Here is a 13,589-nt window from a genome sequence, read left to right as displayed (position 1 = left end):
AGAATTTGTGGCTTAGACATATTTTAGATTGTCCAGGTGCCTTTCCATCTGTTCTCGAATATTTTCTTCCATTGCGCCCAATGAACAGACGGGTGGCCAGGAATAGGTAGAAATGAGGGCGGTGATGCGAGTCCGGAAAAATTTATGACGGGAAAGGAAAAGGCAATCACGTATCCTCTTTCGTTGATCCTCGCCGCCAATGTAGTGCATGCATGAAAGGCACTTGGTGAACGTGAACCATGACAGTCAAAGCATGGAACAAACGCCGTCTATTTAATTACACAAACACACACACACACACACACGCACACACACACACACACATACTTATATATATATATATATATATATATATATATATATATATATATATATATATATATATTGCCACGTGGTGGTGACAAGGTCAATGACATAATTTATGAGTCGGTGACTGCACTGAAGAAACTATTGGGCTGACTTGTGCCCGCAAAAGAATTAAGGAACTCGGCGGCGGCGATACCAACGAACGTGCTCGTCGATCGTCGAACAAAGAATTCCGGTCACACTCGTCAGCGCTCAATTTAAAGGCTGCTCAGAGCAATCTAGATAACGTCGCAAACTGCTACTATATTACAACCTGCAACATTGTAGAAACATACGAAAGTGATCGGAATCTTTGATACAGATCTCGGAGCATCGTTCGCGACAAAGAAATTGATAATGCGTCGTATAGTGACAACGAGAATGAACAAACACGGGATGCAAAACTGACACGCGATCCAGAATCAGAGTGACAAGGCAGCATGCCGGCGGCTATCGAAAAACAAACAGCAAACACAATTTTGAACGTTTCGCGGCATTACTCCCCCTTATAAAAAAAACATCACCTCAATGTTCCAAAACAAAGCCACTTAAAAATAAACACTACAAAGTTTAAACACCACAGCTTCTTTAACGCGCCTAATATGACTTCAGTCGTACAACATGTACAATTTCTGGCTGTGCGCGTCGCCGTTGTGATGCTGACGTTCCGTCGGCCATGACTTCAGAGTCCAGTGGTCCGACGCAGCGAATTATTTTGTACGCTGCAAAGTATCTACGAAACAACTGTTCACTTAGGCCGCGACGGAGAATTGGTGTCCAAACCCACACTTGGTCTCCAGGATTGTACTCTGCGTGGCGTCGTCGTAAGTTGTATTGTCGGCTGTCGGTGCGCTGTTGGTCTTTTATAAGCAGCCGTGCGAGTCGTCGGGCTTCCTCTGCACGCAGCAGGTAGGCAGCGACGTCAAGGTTGTCCTCGTTGGTTACGTGCGGCAGCATTGCGTCGAGCGTCGTCGTGGGCTTCCTGCCGTACAGAAGCTTCAACGGGGTCGCTCTGGTCGTCTCCTGGACTGCCGTGTTATACGTGAAGATCACGAACGGCAAGATGGCGTGCCAGGTCTTGTGTTCAGCGTCGACGTACATGGCGATCATGTCCACGATCGTTTTGTTTAGACGCTCCGTAATGCCATTGGTCTGGGGATGGTACGCAGTTGTTCGTCGATGGCTAGTATGACTATTCCAGGATGACTTGTGTTAACGTTGCCGTAAACGCCGTTCTCCTGTCCATGATGAGCACCTCTGGGGCGCAGTGTCGCAAGAGGATTTGTTCGACAAAAAAGTTAGCAACTTCTGCCGCGGTACCATTGGGCAGTGCTTTTACTTCAGCGTAACGGGTAAGGTAAAGCGGTAAAGAAGAAATTGGGCATAGGCAAAAACCAGATGTATGCGATAAGGGACAAAGCGGGCAACGTCATCACTAATATGGAAAAGATAGTCAAAGCAGCCGAGGAGTTCTATACAGATCTCTACAGTGGCCAAAGTAGTCAGGACCGTAGTCAGATTGGCGGTAGGGAAAACCATTTAGACGTTCCACCAGTGACGAAGGACGAGTTCAAGAAAGCACTAGAAACTATGAAAAGGGGGAAATCAGCTGGAGAGGATCAGATAACTACAGATTTGCTGAAGGACGGGGGGGGATATCGTGCTAGAAAAACTGGCCACCCTGTATACGCAGTGCCTGGTGTCATCGACGGTACCGGAACCATGGAAGAATGCAAATATTATCCTCATTCACAAGGAAGGGGACTCTAAGGACCTTAAAAAATTACAGACCAATCAGCCTACTGTCTGTTACGTATAAGGTATTTACTAAGGTAATCGCTAATAGAATCAGGACAACCTTAGACTGCAATCAAGCAAAGGATCAAGCAGGATTTCGGAAACGGTACTCTACTATCGATCATATCCATACCATCAATCAGGTGATAGAAAAATGCTCGGAATATAGCCAGTCCTTATACATAGCATTCATTGATTACGAAAAAGCATTTGACTCAGTTGAAACCTCGGCGATGATTAAGGCATTGCGAAATCAGGGGGTAGACGAGCCGTACGTGAAAGTGCTGGAAGATATATACAGTGGCTGCACAGCAACCATAGTTCTGCATAAAGAAAGTAACAAAATTCCCATAAAGAAAGGTGTTAGGCAAGGAGACACAATCTCCCAGTACTATTCACAGCTTGCTTAGAGGAAGTATTCAGAGACTTGGAATGGGAGCAGTTAGGGATAAGGGTAGATGGAGAATACCTCAGTAATCTGCGATTTGCTGATGACATTGCCTTGCTAAGCAAATCGGGGGATGAACTGCAAATAATGATTGATGACCTAGACAGGAAAAGTAGAAAGGTAGGCTTGAAAATCAATATGCAGAAGACTAAGGTAATGTTCAACAGCCTCGGGAAGAAACAGCAGTTTGCATTAGGTAGCGAAATACTGGAAGTAGTGGACGAATATGTCTACTTAGGACAGGTAGTAACCGCAGATCCGGACCATGAAAAGGAAATAACAAGAAGAATAAGATTGGGATGCAGCGCATTTGGCAAGCACTCGCAGATTATGACTAGCAGCTTACCGGTATCGCTCAAGAGGAAAGTATACAACAGTTGCATCTTGCCTGTACTCACCTATGGGGCTGAAATGTGGAGGCTAACCAAGAGAGTTCTACTTAAGTTGAGAACAACCCAGAGGGCTATGGAACGAAAAATGGTAGGGGTAACATTAAGAGATAGAAAGCGTGCAGAGTGGGTCAGAGAAATAACTCAAGTTACCGACATTCTAGTAGAAATTAAGCGGAAGAAATGGACATGGGCAGGACATGTAGTGCGAAGAGAGGATAGCCGATGGTCGCTGAGGGTAACAAACTGGATTCCAAGGGAAGGAAAGCGTAGCAGGGGGCGGCAGAAAGTTAGGTGGGCGGATGAGATTAAGAAGTTTGCAGGGGTCAAGTGGATGCAGCTTGTACAGAACCGGGTTAAGTGGAGAAATATGGGAGAGGCCTTCGCCCTGCAGTGGGTATAATCAGGCGGATGATGATGATGATGATGATGAACGGGTAAGGTAGTTAGTGGCCACGATGATCCACTTGTTACCCATAGACGAAGATGAAAAGGGGCCGAGGAGATCCATCCCAATTTTTTGAATGGGCAGGTCTGGGGGCGGAATCGGGTTTAGTAGTCCTGCTGGTCTGATCGGCGGTGTCTTGCGTCGTTGGCACTGACGACATATCTTCATGTAGTGGCCAATTTCGGCAGGCAGTCGTGGCCAGTAGTACTTCTCCTGGTTTCGGACGCAACGTGCGTGCAAATCCGAGATGGCCTGCTGTAAGCTCATCGTGCAACACCTGTAGAATTTCCTGCCGGAGGTTTGTAGGCACTATAAGAAGCTGTGCGGTCTTGTTGGGTGCGAAGTTCTTCACGAGGAGGCCATTGCTTAATGCGAACGATGATAAATGTCCCCTGAACACATCAGAAAAGGAAGCTGTCTTTCCTTCTAAGTAATCGGCTAGCGATTTCAGCTCAGGGTCTGATCGCTGTTGTTCTGCGAAACTGCTGGCGCTTACCGGTCCCAACAAGGCGTCGTCGTCATCGTCCTCCGGGGGAGCGTCGACGGGAGCGCGTGATTAGCAGTCTGCGTCGGAGTGCTTTCGGCCCGACTTATAGATTATGGTCAAATCAAAGTCTTGAAGTCGTAGGCTCCATCTGGCAAGGCGGCCGGAGGGTTCTTTCAAATTAGCCAGCCAGCAGAGCACGTGATGGTCGCTTACCACCTTGAATGGTCAGCCATATAGGTATGGGCGAAACTTAGAAGTAGCCCAGATGACTACAAGACACTCCTTCTCGGTCGTCGAGTAACTGACTTAGGCTTTTGTGAGGGACCTGCTAGCGTAGGCGATTACTTTCTCCTGTCCGGCACTCTTCTGGACGAGAACGGCTCCTAGGCCCACACTGCTCGCGTCGGTGTGAATTTCGGTCTCGGAATTTTCATCAAAGTGGCCAACTACAGGAGGGCACTGCAAGCGGCGCTTCAGTTCGTCGAAGGATTCTCCTTGCTGCGCTTCCCATTTAAAAGGTACGTCAGGCTTTTTAAGCTACATCAACAGTTCGGCGATGAGCGAAAAGTGTCGATAATAAGTGCACAGCCCAAGGAATCGGCGCACAGCTTTCTTGTCGACAGGCGGTGGGAATTGTGTGATTGCAGCTGTTTTCTCGGGGTTTGAGCGAATACCGTCCTTGCTAACGATGTGACCTAGGAACCGGAGTTCTTCGTAGGCGAAGTGACACTTCTCTGCTTTTAGCGTTAGTCCCGATGACTTGATGGCTTCCAACACTGTCTGTAGTCGTCTTAGGTGGTCTTCAAAGTTTGACGAGAAGACAACAACGTAGTCCAAATATACCAAACAAATTTGCCACTTCAAGCCTGCCAGGACTGTGTACATTGCTCGTTGAATTGTGGCTGGTTCGGAGCAGAGGCCAAATGGCATCACCTTGAAATCGAAAAGACCGTCCGGTGTGATGAATGCGGTCTTCACGCGATCTCTTTGTCGTCCTCAATTTGCCAATATCCGCTCTTCAGGTCCATCAATGAGAAGTACCTTGCATTGCAGAGCCGGTCGAGAATGTCCTCGATGCGGGGAAGTGGGTAGACATCCTTCTTAGTTATGCTATTCAACTGGCGGTAATCAACGCAGAAGGGAAGTGTGCCGTCTTTATTCCCCAAAACGACTGGTGCCGCCCAGGGGCTCTTCGATGGATGGATTACGTGATCACGCAGCATTTCCTCAACTTGATCGCGTATGGACCGGCGTTCTCGCGACGATACACGATAGGGGTTTGGCACAGAGATCAGACGTGTTCGTCCGTTATAATGCGGCGCTTGGACAGTGGTGTTTGTCGTACCTTCGATGATGACGAGAAGCACTCTCCGTAGCTTCGAAGAAGACTGAGAATCTGGTCTTTCCTGCTGTGGTTCAATTCCGGGTAGATGTCTAATGTGGGCTGGCGGAATTGGTCCGGTGCGTCTTCCAGCGTTTGGTCGTGGAGGGCGAATACATCTTTGAGGTCCGCTAATTCGTCAAGAAAAGCGATCGTCGTGCCCTTGTTGAGATGCCGGTATTCTTCGGTGAAGTTTGTTACCAACACCAGAGCTTGACCTCTCCTGAATTGCGTTATGCCTCTTGCGAATGCGACACCTCATTCCAAAAGCAATTGGATATTTCCTTCGACGACGTCTTCAGCGGTTTCGATGTCTGCGCTACCTACGGTGACAGCGACGCTTGATCGGGGCGGCGGGGTCAATTCTCCCTCGAGGACGTTTAGAGCGACGTATTGCGTCGAAGTCGTCGTAGCAGCAAAGGCTTTGTCTGCAGATAGCTTGATGAGCTTGGATCGCAGGCCGATGATAGCCCTATGTTCATTTAGGAAGTCCATGCCTAAAATCACAACGCGGGACCACTGCTTCCCGACCACAAAGCTGGTGGGGTAAGTGCGCCCATTTGTGGCTATTCTTGCAGCACATCGTCCCGATGGAGTAATCAGGTTGCCACCTGCGGTGCGGATCAGCGGGCAATCCCAAGAGGTGGTAACATTCCTGAGATGGGACGCTAATGGTCCACTGATGACTGAATAGTCAGCTCCGGTGTTTACTACGGCATAACTCTGCGACCGTCGACACCAACTTCAAGGTCTCTTATTCGCGTCCTCGCATTGCACGTGAACCTTGGAGTCCAATCTCGGCTCTGTCGTTTCTTCAGATCATGGCCGTGGCATACCGTTGTGATTTCGCTGGGCGGCAGTGTCGGCTTGTACTCTGGTCGCGTTGTCATCGATGTCGTCGTGTGGATCGCCAATGAAAATGCTGCGTCATCGTTAGTGGACGTCGGCGGTGGAGGATCTTCGTCTTTTCGCCGTTGAGCAACCTCACCTCCAAAGGTTGATGCCTTAAGTTTCCCCTACGGGGGCTAGGAGCCCGTCCTTACAATTAACTGAAGCATCATCACCATCAGCAGCATGACTACCCACTGCAGGGCGAAGGCCTCTCCCATATTTCTCTACTTAGCCCGGTTCTGTGCTAGCGGCATCCACTTGACCCCTTCAAACTTCTCAACCTCATCCGCCCATCTAACCTTCTGCCGTCCCCTGCTACGCTTTCCTTCCCTTGGAATCCAGTTTGTTACTCTAAGCGACTATCGCTTATCCTCTCTTCGAACTACATGTCCTGCCAATGCCCGTTTCGTCTTCTTAATTTCCACTAGAATGTCGGTAACTTGAGGTAATTCCCTTACCCACTCTGCACGCTTCCTATCTCTAAATGTTACCCCTACAATTTTTCGTTCCATAGCCGTCTGGGTTGTCCTAAACTTAAGTAGAACTTTCTTGGTTAGCCTCCCCGGTTCAGCCCCAGAGGTGAGTACAGGCAAGACGATGATGATGATAAAGTTATTTGCTCCTAAAGAAGGGGAACCGGCCGAAAGACTGATTGCACTGCTTAGAGAAGGTCAGCAGGGATCCATTGGGACTCTGCGGCCTCCAATGCGCGCAAAATGAGTTGGCGCTGTTGGGTGAGCTCGGTGGTACGCAGGAGGGACTCCCACGCATCCACTGTAGCTGTATTGTCTGCGTTGTGTCGTGTACTTGTGTACCATGTGTGAATGAATGTGTGTCGTGACGCATGTGTGTCGTGTACCATGTGAGTGAATGTGGCTGGTTGTGAGCAGTGTTTGCAACTAGGTGCAATAAGATTGGGGGAAATTTTGCTATATAGTCATGGGTTTGGAAAGGTTCCTGTTTGTATTTTGCGCCAATGGACGGCCTCGCGCAGGCATAGTTCCCGCTGTGCAGGGGGATATAGACACCGGTCGAGCTGATAATGCTGGAGGATGTCCGTGTATGTAACAAGGCGTGAATGAGTGCCTTGGGGAGTGTCAGAGGACGCGGCCGGCTGAGGAGGGTGCTCCGCCCGGTAGCTGATTTCTCAGGCTAGAGCATGCGCCTGTGCGTTCCCGCTGAGCGCCTCATGAGCTGGGGCCCATGTGAGAAGACGAGGTGTAGACGGCAAAGGGAGAGATCGGAGGACAGTGTACGCCTGTAGGAATATACGACCTGCATCGAAGTTACGAATTTTCTTGTTGGCAATCGCTAACGACTACTTTGGTGGAGGGGTCGGTCAGAGCTAACGCGATGGCAACCTCTTTCGCGGTGGTAACAGTTGCGGCGTTGACGACGCTGCAGGCGTTGTGCCAGTTTCGGTGCGGTGCCAATGCAACCGCAACCATAGCGGGGCGACGGGGGTGGTGGGAGCCATCTGTGTATGTAACGTCGGTGCGACCGGTAAAACGTTTGTGGAGTTGCTGGGCTCGGTCGGCTCTGCGCTCTGTATGATACTCTGGATGCAAACGTTTGGGAAGCGGAGGTATACGAAGACTTAGTCTCTGCTCAGGCGTGAGGTCCATATACGTAGAAGTCGCCCTCAGAGGAGTGATTCCTACCTGGCTCAGTACTGCACGGCCCGCATGTGTCAGCGAGAGGCGCTCATATTGGGAAGTTAGAGTCGCTTCAATCAGCTGGTGGACTGTGTTGGAGATCCCGAGGGCCATCAGTTTGGTGGTGGAAGTGGACATGAGTATACCCAATGCTGTCTTGTATGCCTTGCGCAGTGATGCATCCAGTCGCTCCCGATCTGTTCGCGTTAGACGAAGGTAAGCGACAACGTAGGTAATGCGCGTACAAACGAAGGCACGTACGAGGCGCAAAAGGTTGGATTCGCGCATGCCTTTATGTTTGTTGGCGATTCTCTTGAGCAGGCTGGATTACAGATTGATCTATTCACTGAATAGTAGTAGCGTTTCCTCCATTATCTTGTAGATGAAGGCCCAGGATACGGATTCGGTCGGTACGGGGCATGGGGGTGCCCTGTACTTGCAGATTGAAAGATGCCGGAGGTGACCTGGAGCGTCTTTCCTGGGTTGGGACAATGATGTATTCAGACTTGGTGGCCGAGCATTATAGGCCGACTGGGGCCAGGTAGGTACCAACGCAATCGATGGCTGTCTGCAGAGTCTCCTCGATCTGGCCGTCACTGCCGTGTGTAATCCACAGTGAGGTCGTCGGCGTATAGGCTGTGGTGCAAGTGAGGGATATCTGCCAAAAGATTGGGCAGGCCAAGCAGCGCAATATTGTATAGGCTTGGGGAAAGCACTGAGCCTTGGGGTGTACCCCAGCTTCCAGGAGAGATGATGGAAGGATCTCCTGAGCCGGTGTCAAGTTGCACTGGGCCGTTCGTGAGGAATTCGCGTATATATTGCCGCAAAACATTCAAAACTGTATTTGTTGTTTTTTAACAGCCGCCGCCATACGGCCGTATAACTCTGATTCTGGATCGCGTATCAGTTCTGTATTCTTTTGTTGTTAATGATCGATTTCGCGAGTCACACCTTTATCAGCTTCGTTGTAGCGCAAGATGCACCGAGATCTGTCCCGAAGATTCCGGCCACTCGTGAGTCTTTCTAAATGTTCCAGCTTGTGCTGGTAGCTGTTTGGACGTTATCTAGATTGTTCTGAGCAGCCTTTAAATTGAGCGTTGATGAGTGTGACGGGCATTATTTGGGTAAGCGACAAGGTGGTAAGCGACCATCACACGCTCTGCTGGCTGGCTAGTTTGAAAGATCCGTCAGGCCGCCTTGCCAGATGGAGCTTACGACTTCAAGCATTCGACTTGATTGTGGTCTATAAGTCGGGCCGGAAGCATTCCGACGCAGACTGATTATCATGCGCTCCCGTCGACGCCCCCCCCCCCCCCCCGAAGGACGATGACGACGATGCCTTTTTGGGATCGGTAGGCGCCAGAAGTTTTGCAGAACAACAGCAATCAGACCCTGAGCTCAAAGCTCTAGCCGATTACTTAGAAGGAAAGACCGATTCCCCTCCTGGTGTGTTCAGACGACATTTATCTTTATTCGCGTTAAGCAATGGCCTCCTCGTGAAGAACTTCGCACCAACCACGACTGCGCAACTTCTTGTAGTGCCTAGAAACCTCCGGCAGGAATTTATGCAGGCGGTGCATGAGCCCACAGTAGGCCATCTCAGATTTGCACGCACGTTGTGTCGAATCCAGGAGAAGTACTACTGGCCGCGACTGCCTGCCGAAGTTGCCCACTAGGTGAAGGCATGTCGTAAGTGCCAACGACGCAAGACGCCGCCTATCAGACCAGCAGGACTACTAAACCCGATTCCGCCCCCAGACCTGCCCTTTCAACAAATTGGGATGGATCTCCACGGCCCCTTTCCAGCTTCGTCAATGGGTAACAAGTGGATCATTGTGGCCACTGACTACCTTAGCCGTTACGCCGAAGCAAAAGCACTACCAAATGGTACCGCGGCAGAAGTCGCGAAATTTTTTGTCGAACAAATTCTTTTGCAACACGGCGCCTCAGAAGTGCTCATTACGGACAGGGGAACGGCGTTTACGGCAGAGTTGGCGCAAGCCATCCTGGAATACAGTAACGCAAGCCATCGACGAACAACTGCGTACCATCCCCAGACCAATGGCCTTACGGAGCGCCTGAACTAAACGATGTACGTCGACGTTGAACACAAGACCTGGGACGCCATCTTGCCGTACGTGATCTTCGCGTATAACACGGCAGTCCAGCAGACGACCAGTGCGACCCCGTTTAAGCTAGTGTACGGCAGGGAGCCCATGACGACGCTCAACGCAATGCTGCCGCACATAACCAACGAGGATAACCTTGAAGTCGCCGCCTACCTGCAGCGTGCAGAGGAAGCGCGTATTAAAGACTAACAGCGCACCGACAGCCGACGATACAACTTACGACGACAGCACGCAGCGTACAATCCAGGAGACCAAGTGTGGGTTTGGACGCCAGTTCGCCGTCGTGGATTAAGGGAAAAGTTGTTGCATCGATACTTTGGGCCGTACAAAATCCTTCGCCGCGTCAGAGCACTGGACTAGGAAGTCATTCCCGACGGAATGTCAGCATCACAACGGCGACGCGCACGCCCAGAAATTGGACATGTTCTACGACTGAAGCCATATTACGCGCGTTAAAAAAGGTGTGGTGTTTAAACTTTGCAGTGTTTATGTTTAAGTTGTGTTGTTTTGGAACATTGAGGCGATGTTTTTTTTATGGAGGGAGTAATGCCGCGAAACCTTCAAAACTGTATTTGTTGTTTTTTAACAGCCGCCGGCATGAAGGCTTATCACTCTGATTCTGGATCGCATATCAGGTCCGTAATCTTTGTTTGTTAATGCTCGATATCGCGAGTCACACCTTTATCAGTTTCGTTGTAACGCAAGATGCACCGAGATCTATCTCGAAGATTCCGGCCACTCGTGTGCCTTTCCACAATGTTCCAGCCCGTGCTAGTAGCTGTTTGCGACGTCATCCAGATTGTTCTGAGCAGCCTTTATATTGAGCGTTGATGAGTGTAACGGGCATTCTTTGTTCGACCATCGACGAGCACGTTTGTTGCTATCGCCGCCGCCGAGTTGCTTAGTTCTTTTGCGGGCGCACGTCAGCCCAATAAAGAGTTTCTTCAGTGCAATCATCGACCCTTCATTTGTGTCGTCGACCTTGTCACCACTACGTGACAATATGCATACAGTAGTTGTGCCACCCCTAGGGTCTGGAGGTTCTGCAGAATGGCTTCGTGCCGGACATCGTCAAAGGGTTTCGCGACATCTAGACCAACTATGACTTTGGTGTCCAAAGTGCTATGTGTCAGCACCTGATGCTTGAGCAAGAGCATGATGTCTGGGGTAGCAATGTGTGGTCGAAAACCAAACATCGTGTCTGGAAGTTGGTTGTGTTCTTCTAGGTAACGAAGAAGACTGGTCTGAATTACATGCTCCAATAGTTTTCCCACGCAGGACGTGAGAAAAATGGGGCGTAGGTTCGAGAGAGTAGGTGGTTTGCCCGGCTTGGGGATGAGCACGAGGTTGGCGCATTTCCACTCTTGCGGGATGGCTCCCCGCTCCCAGCAGGTTTGCAGAATGTCTGGGAGAGACAATCGAGGCGTCGTCGAGGTTCCGAAGCATACGGTTAGATATCCGGTCAAGGCCTGCAGCTGAGTTTGTCTTGAGACGATTGAGCTCGGCTCGTACCTCCGGTAAAGCGATGGGAGCATCTAGACGGACGTTTTCCTTCCACTGATAAGAAAGGAGAGATTTCACCGGTCCTGGACGGATGTAGGTGTCTACTAGCTCCTGTTTGAGGGCGTCTGAGGTGCCGGGAAATTGGTGGAAGATACGCAGGTGCTGCTGGCGACCTTGAAACCTGCTCCCTTCAGGGTCGAGGAGGTGATACAGTAGTTTCCAGGTGCTTCTTGTGCTAGGAGCCTTATCCATCTGGTCACATATATTATGCCAGTTTTGGCGTGTGAGCTCTACGACATAGTTCTTGATGTTTGTATGGACTCGGACGAGCCGTCGTCGAAGATTCCGATTCCACTTGCGAGTTTGCATCGGGGCCTCCAGCTTGCGCTTGCGGTCCCACAGTTGGGCATAATATCTGTCGCAGTTTGATACGGAGTCTTCCACAGCTACTTCAGTAGTGACATTTCTAACTTGTTTGAGGATGTCGGCTGACCAAGCAGCGATGTCTGTGATAGGTTATGAAGAGCCTTGCTCTTTTCGCTTGGCGCGAAAGCAGTCCCAGTTGACCACTTTAGCTGGTCGCGTACGTTGGCGAGTAGGCTCCTGAATGACAATCTCCAGAACGTAGTGGTCGCTTCCGAATATTTCCCAAATATTGCACCAGGTAGCTGTCATCCCCGGTCCCGTAAAGGCGAGATCCGGGGTTGTGTACCGCGAGACGCCCGTTCCTCTCCGAGTGGGTTGGTTGATATCCGTTAAGAGGTTCAGGTGGAGTGTGTGCCAATCGTCCCAAAGCAATCGACCTTTAAGCATGTCGTATGGGTAACCTCATGCTTGATGCGGAGCGTTGAAATCACTGAGAATAATTAGAGGCTGCCCTCGTGCTAGCTGCTGTACTCGGAGGAAAAGTGGCCCGAAGACTACATTGCGTGATCGGGGTGGGCTATAGACGTTGAGCACGAAAAGGCATTGCCTGGTCGAACGGCAGGGTTGGGGGAAAATTTCGAGAATGATATGGCCTGGGAAAGTGGAGTCTAGCTCATGTAAGATAACCGTAAGGGTTCGTGGAGTCTAGCTCATGTAAGATAACCGTAAGGTTTGCCCAACTAGAGTAGCCACCAGGGAGTTTGCTCTTCCCGATGTGGATGTCCGATATCCAGCCAATTTCGCATGTTTCCCTGCTTCTTGAATAATAATGGCAAAGATTTCTGGGTGGTCGCTCGCGGAAAGGAACTGCTGAACTACCGCGCTCTTGCGCGCGAACCCCCTGCAGTTCCATTGCCAGATGGTAGTGTTACCCGAGCGAGCCGCCATGATTAGGTTGGGAGAAGTTCGGAGTGGAGGTCAGGTGATTTGGCATCTGAATCGGGAGCGGGGTCATGCCTTCATGTTGTAGCCTTACCAAGAGATTCTAGCTGCAGAGCAAACTGAGAGCTGAGGGTGCAAAAGGAGTTCTCAATATGTTCCTCCAGCGATTGAATACGGCCTTGAAAGAAGACGCCCTGTGCATTGAGGCGCGCTATCTGTGCGTGTATGTCTTCCCTTTTGCGTATCGCTTGCGGCAAGAGCCTTACGTTTGTGGGCAGTGCCAGCGGGTGCGGGGGAAGTAGGAGGAGGAGCGTCTAAGCGTTTCTCGATAGTTTCGACTTTATGAACCAGTTGTGTTACGACGGCCATGAGGTGTGTAATGGCTTCTTCGAGTGCGTGAGAAGTGGGAGTCCCTCCTAGCGTATACACCGCTTGAGGTGAAGCTGGTTTCGGTCTTGGCGGAGCCGGACCGTGGAGCTGCTCCGGTGGAGCTGCTGCTGCTGCTGCTGCCGCCTCCACCGCCGCCGCCGCTCCCGCTGCTGCTGCCGCCGCCGCCGGCGCCGCCGCTCCCGCTGCTGCCGCTGCCGCTGCTGGCGCCGCCGCCGCTCCCGCTGCTGCTGCTGCTGGCGCCGCGGCCGCCGCCGAGGAGGAGCGTCTAAGCGTTTCTCGATAGTTTCGACTTTATGAACCAGTTGTGTTACGACGGCCATGAGGTGTGTAATGGCTTCTTCGAGTGCGTGAGAAGTGGGAGTCCCTCCTAGCGTATACACCGCTTGAGGTGAAGCTGGTTTCGGTCTTGGCGGAGCCG

The sequence above is a fragment of the Amblyomma maculatum genome, chromosome 11 (genome assembly GCF_055883805.1).
Source record: "Amblyomma maculatum isolate TAMU_Amacu chromosome 11, ASM5588380v1, whole genome shotgun sequence".
Lineage (NCBI taxonomy): Eukaryota > Metazoa > Arthropoda > Arachnida > Ixodida > Ixodidae > Amblyomma > Amblyomma maculatum.
The sequence above is the reverse complement of the archived record's forward strand: the minus strand, read 5'-3'. Positions refer to the sequence as shown.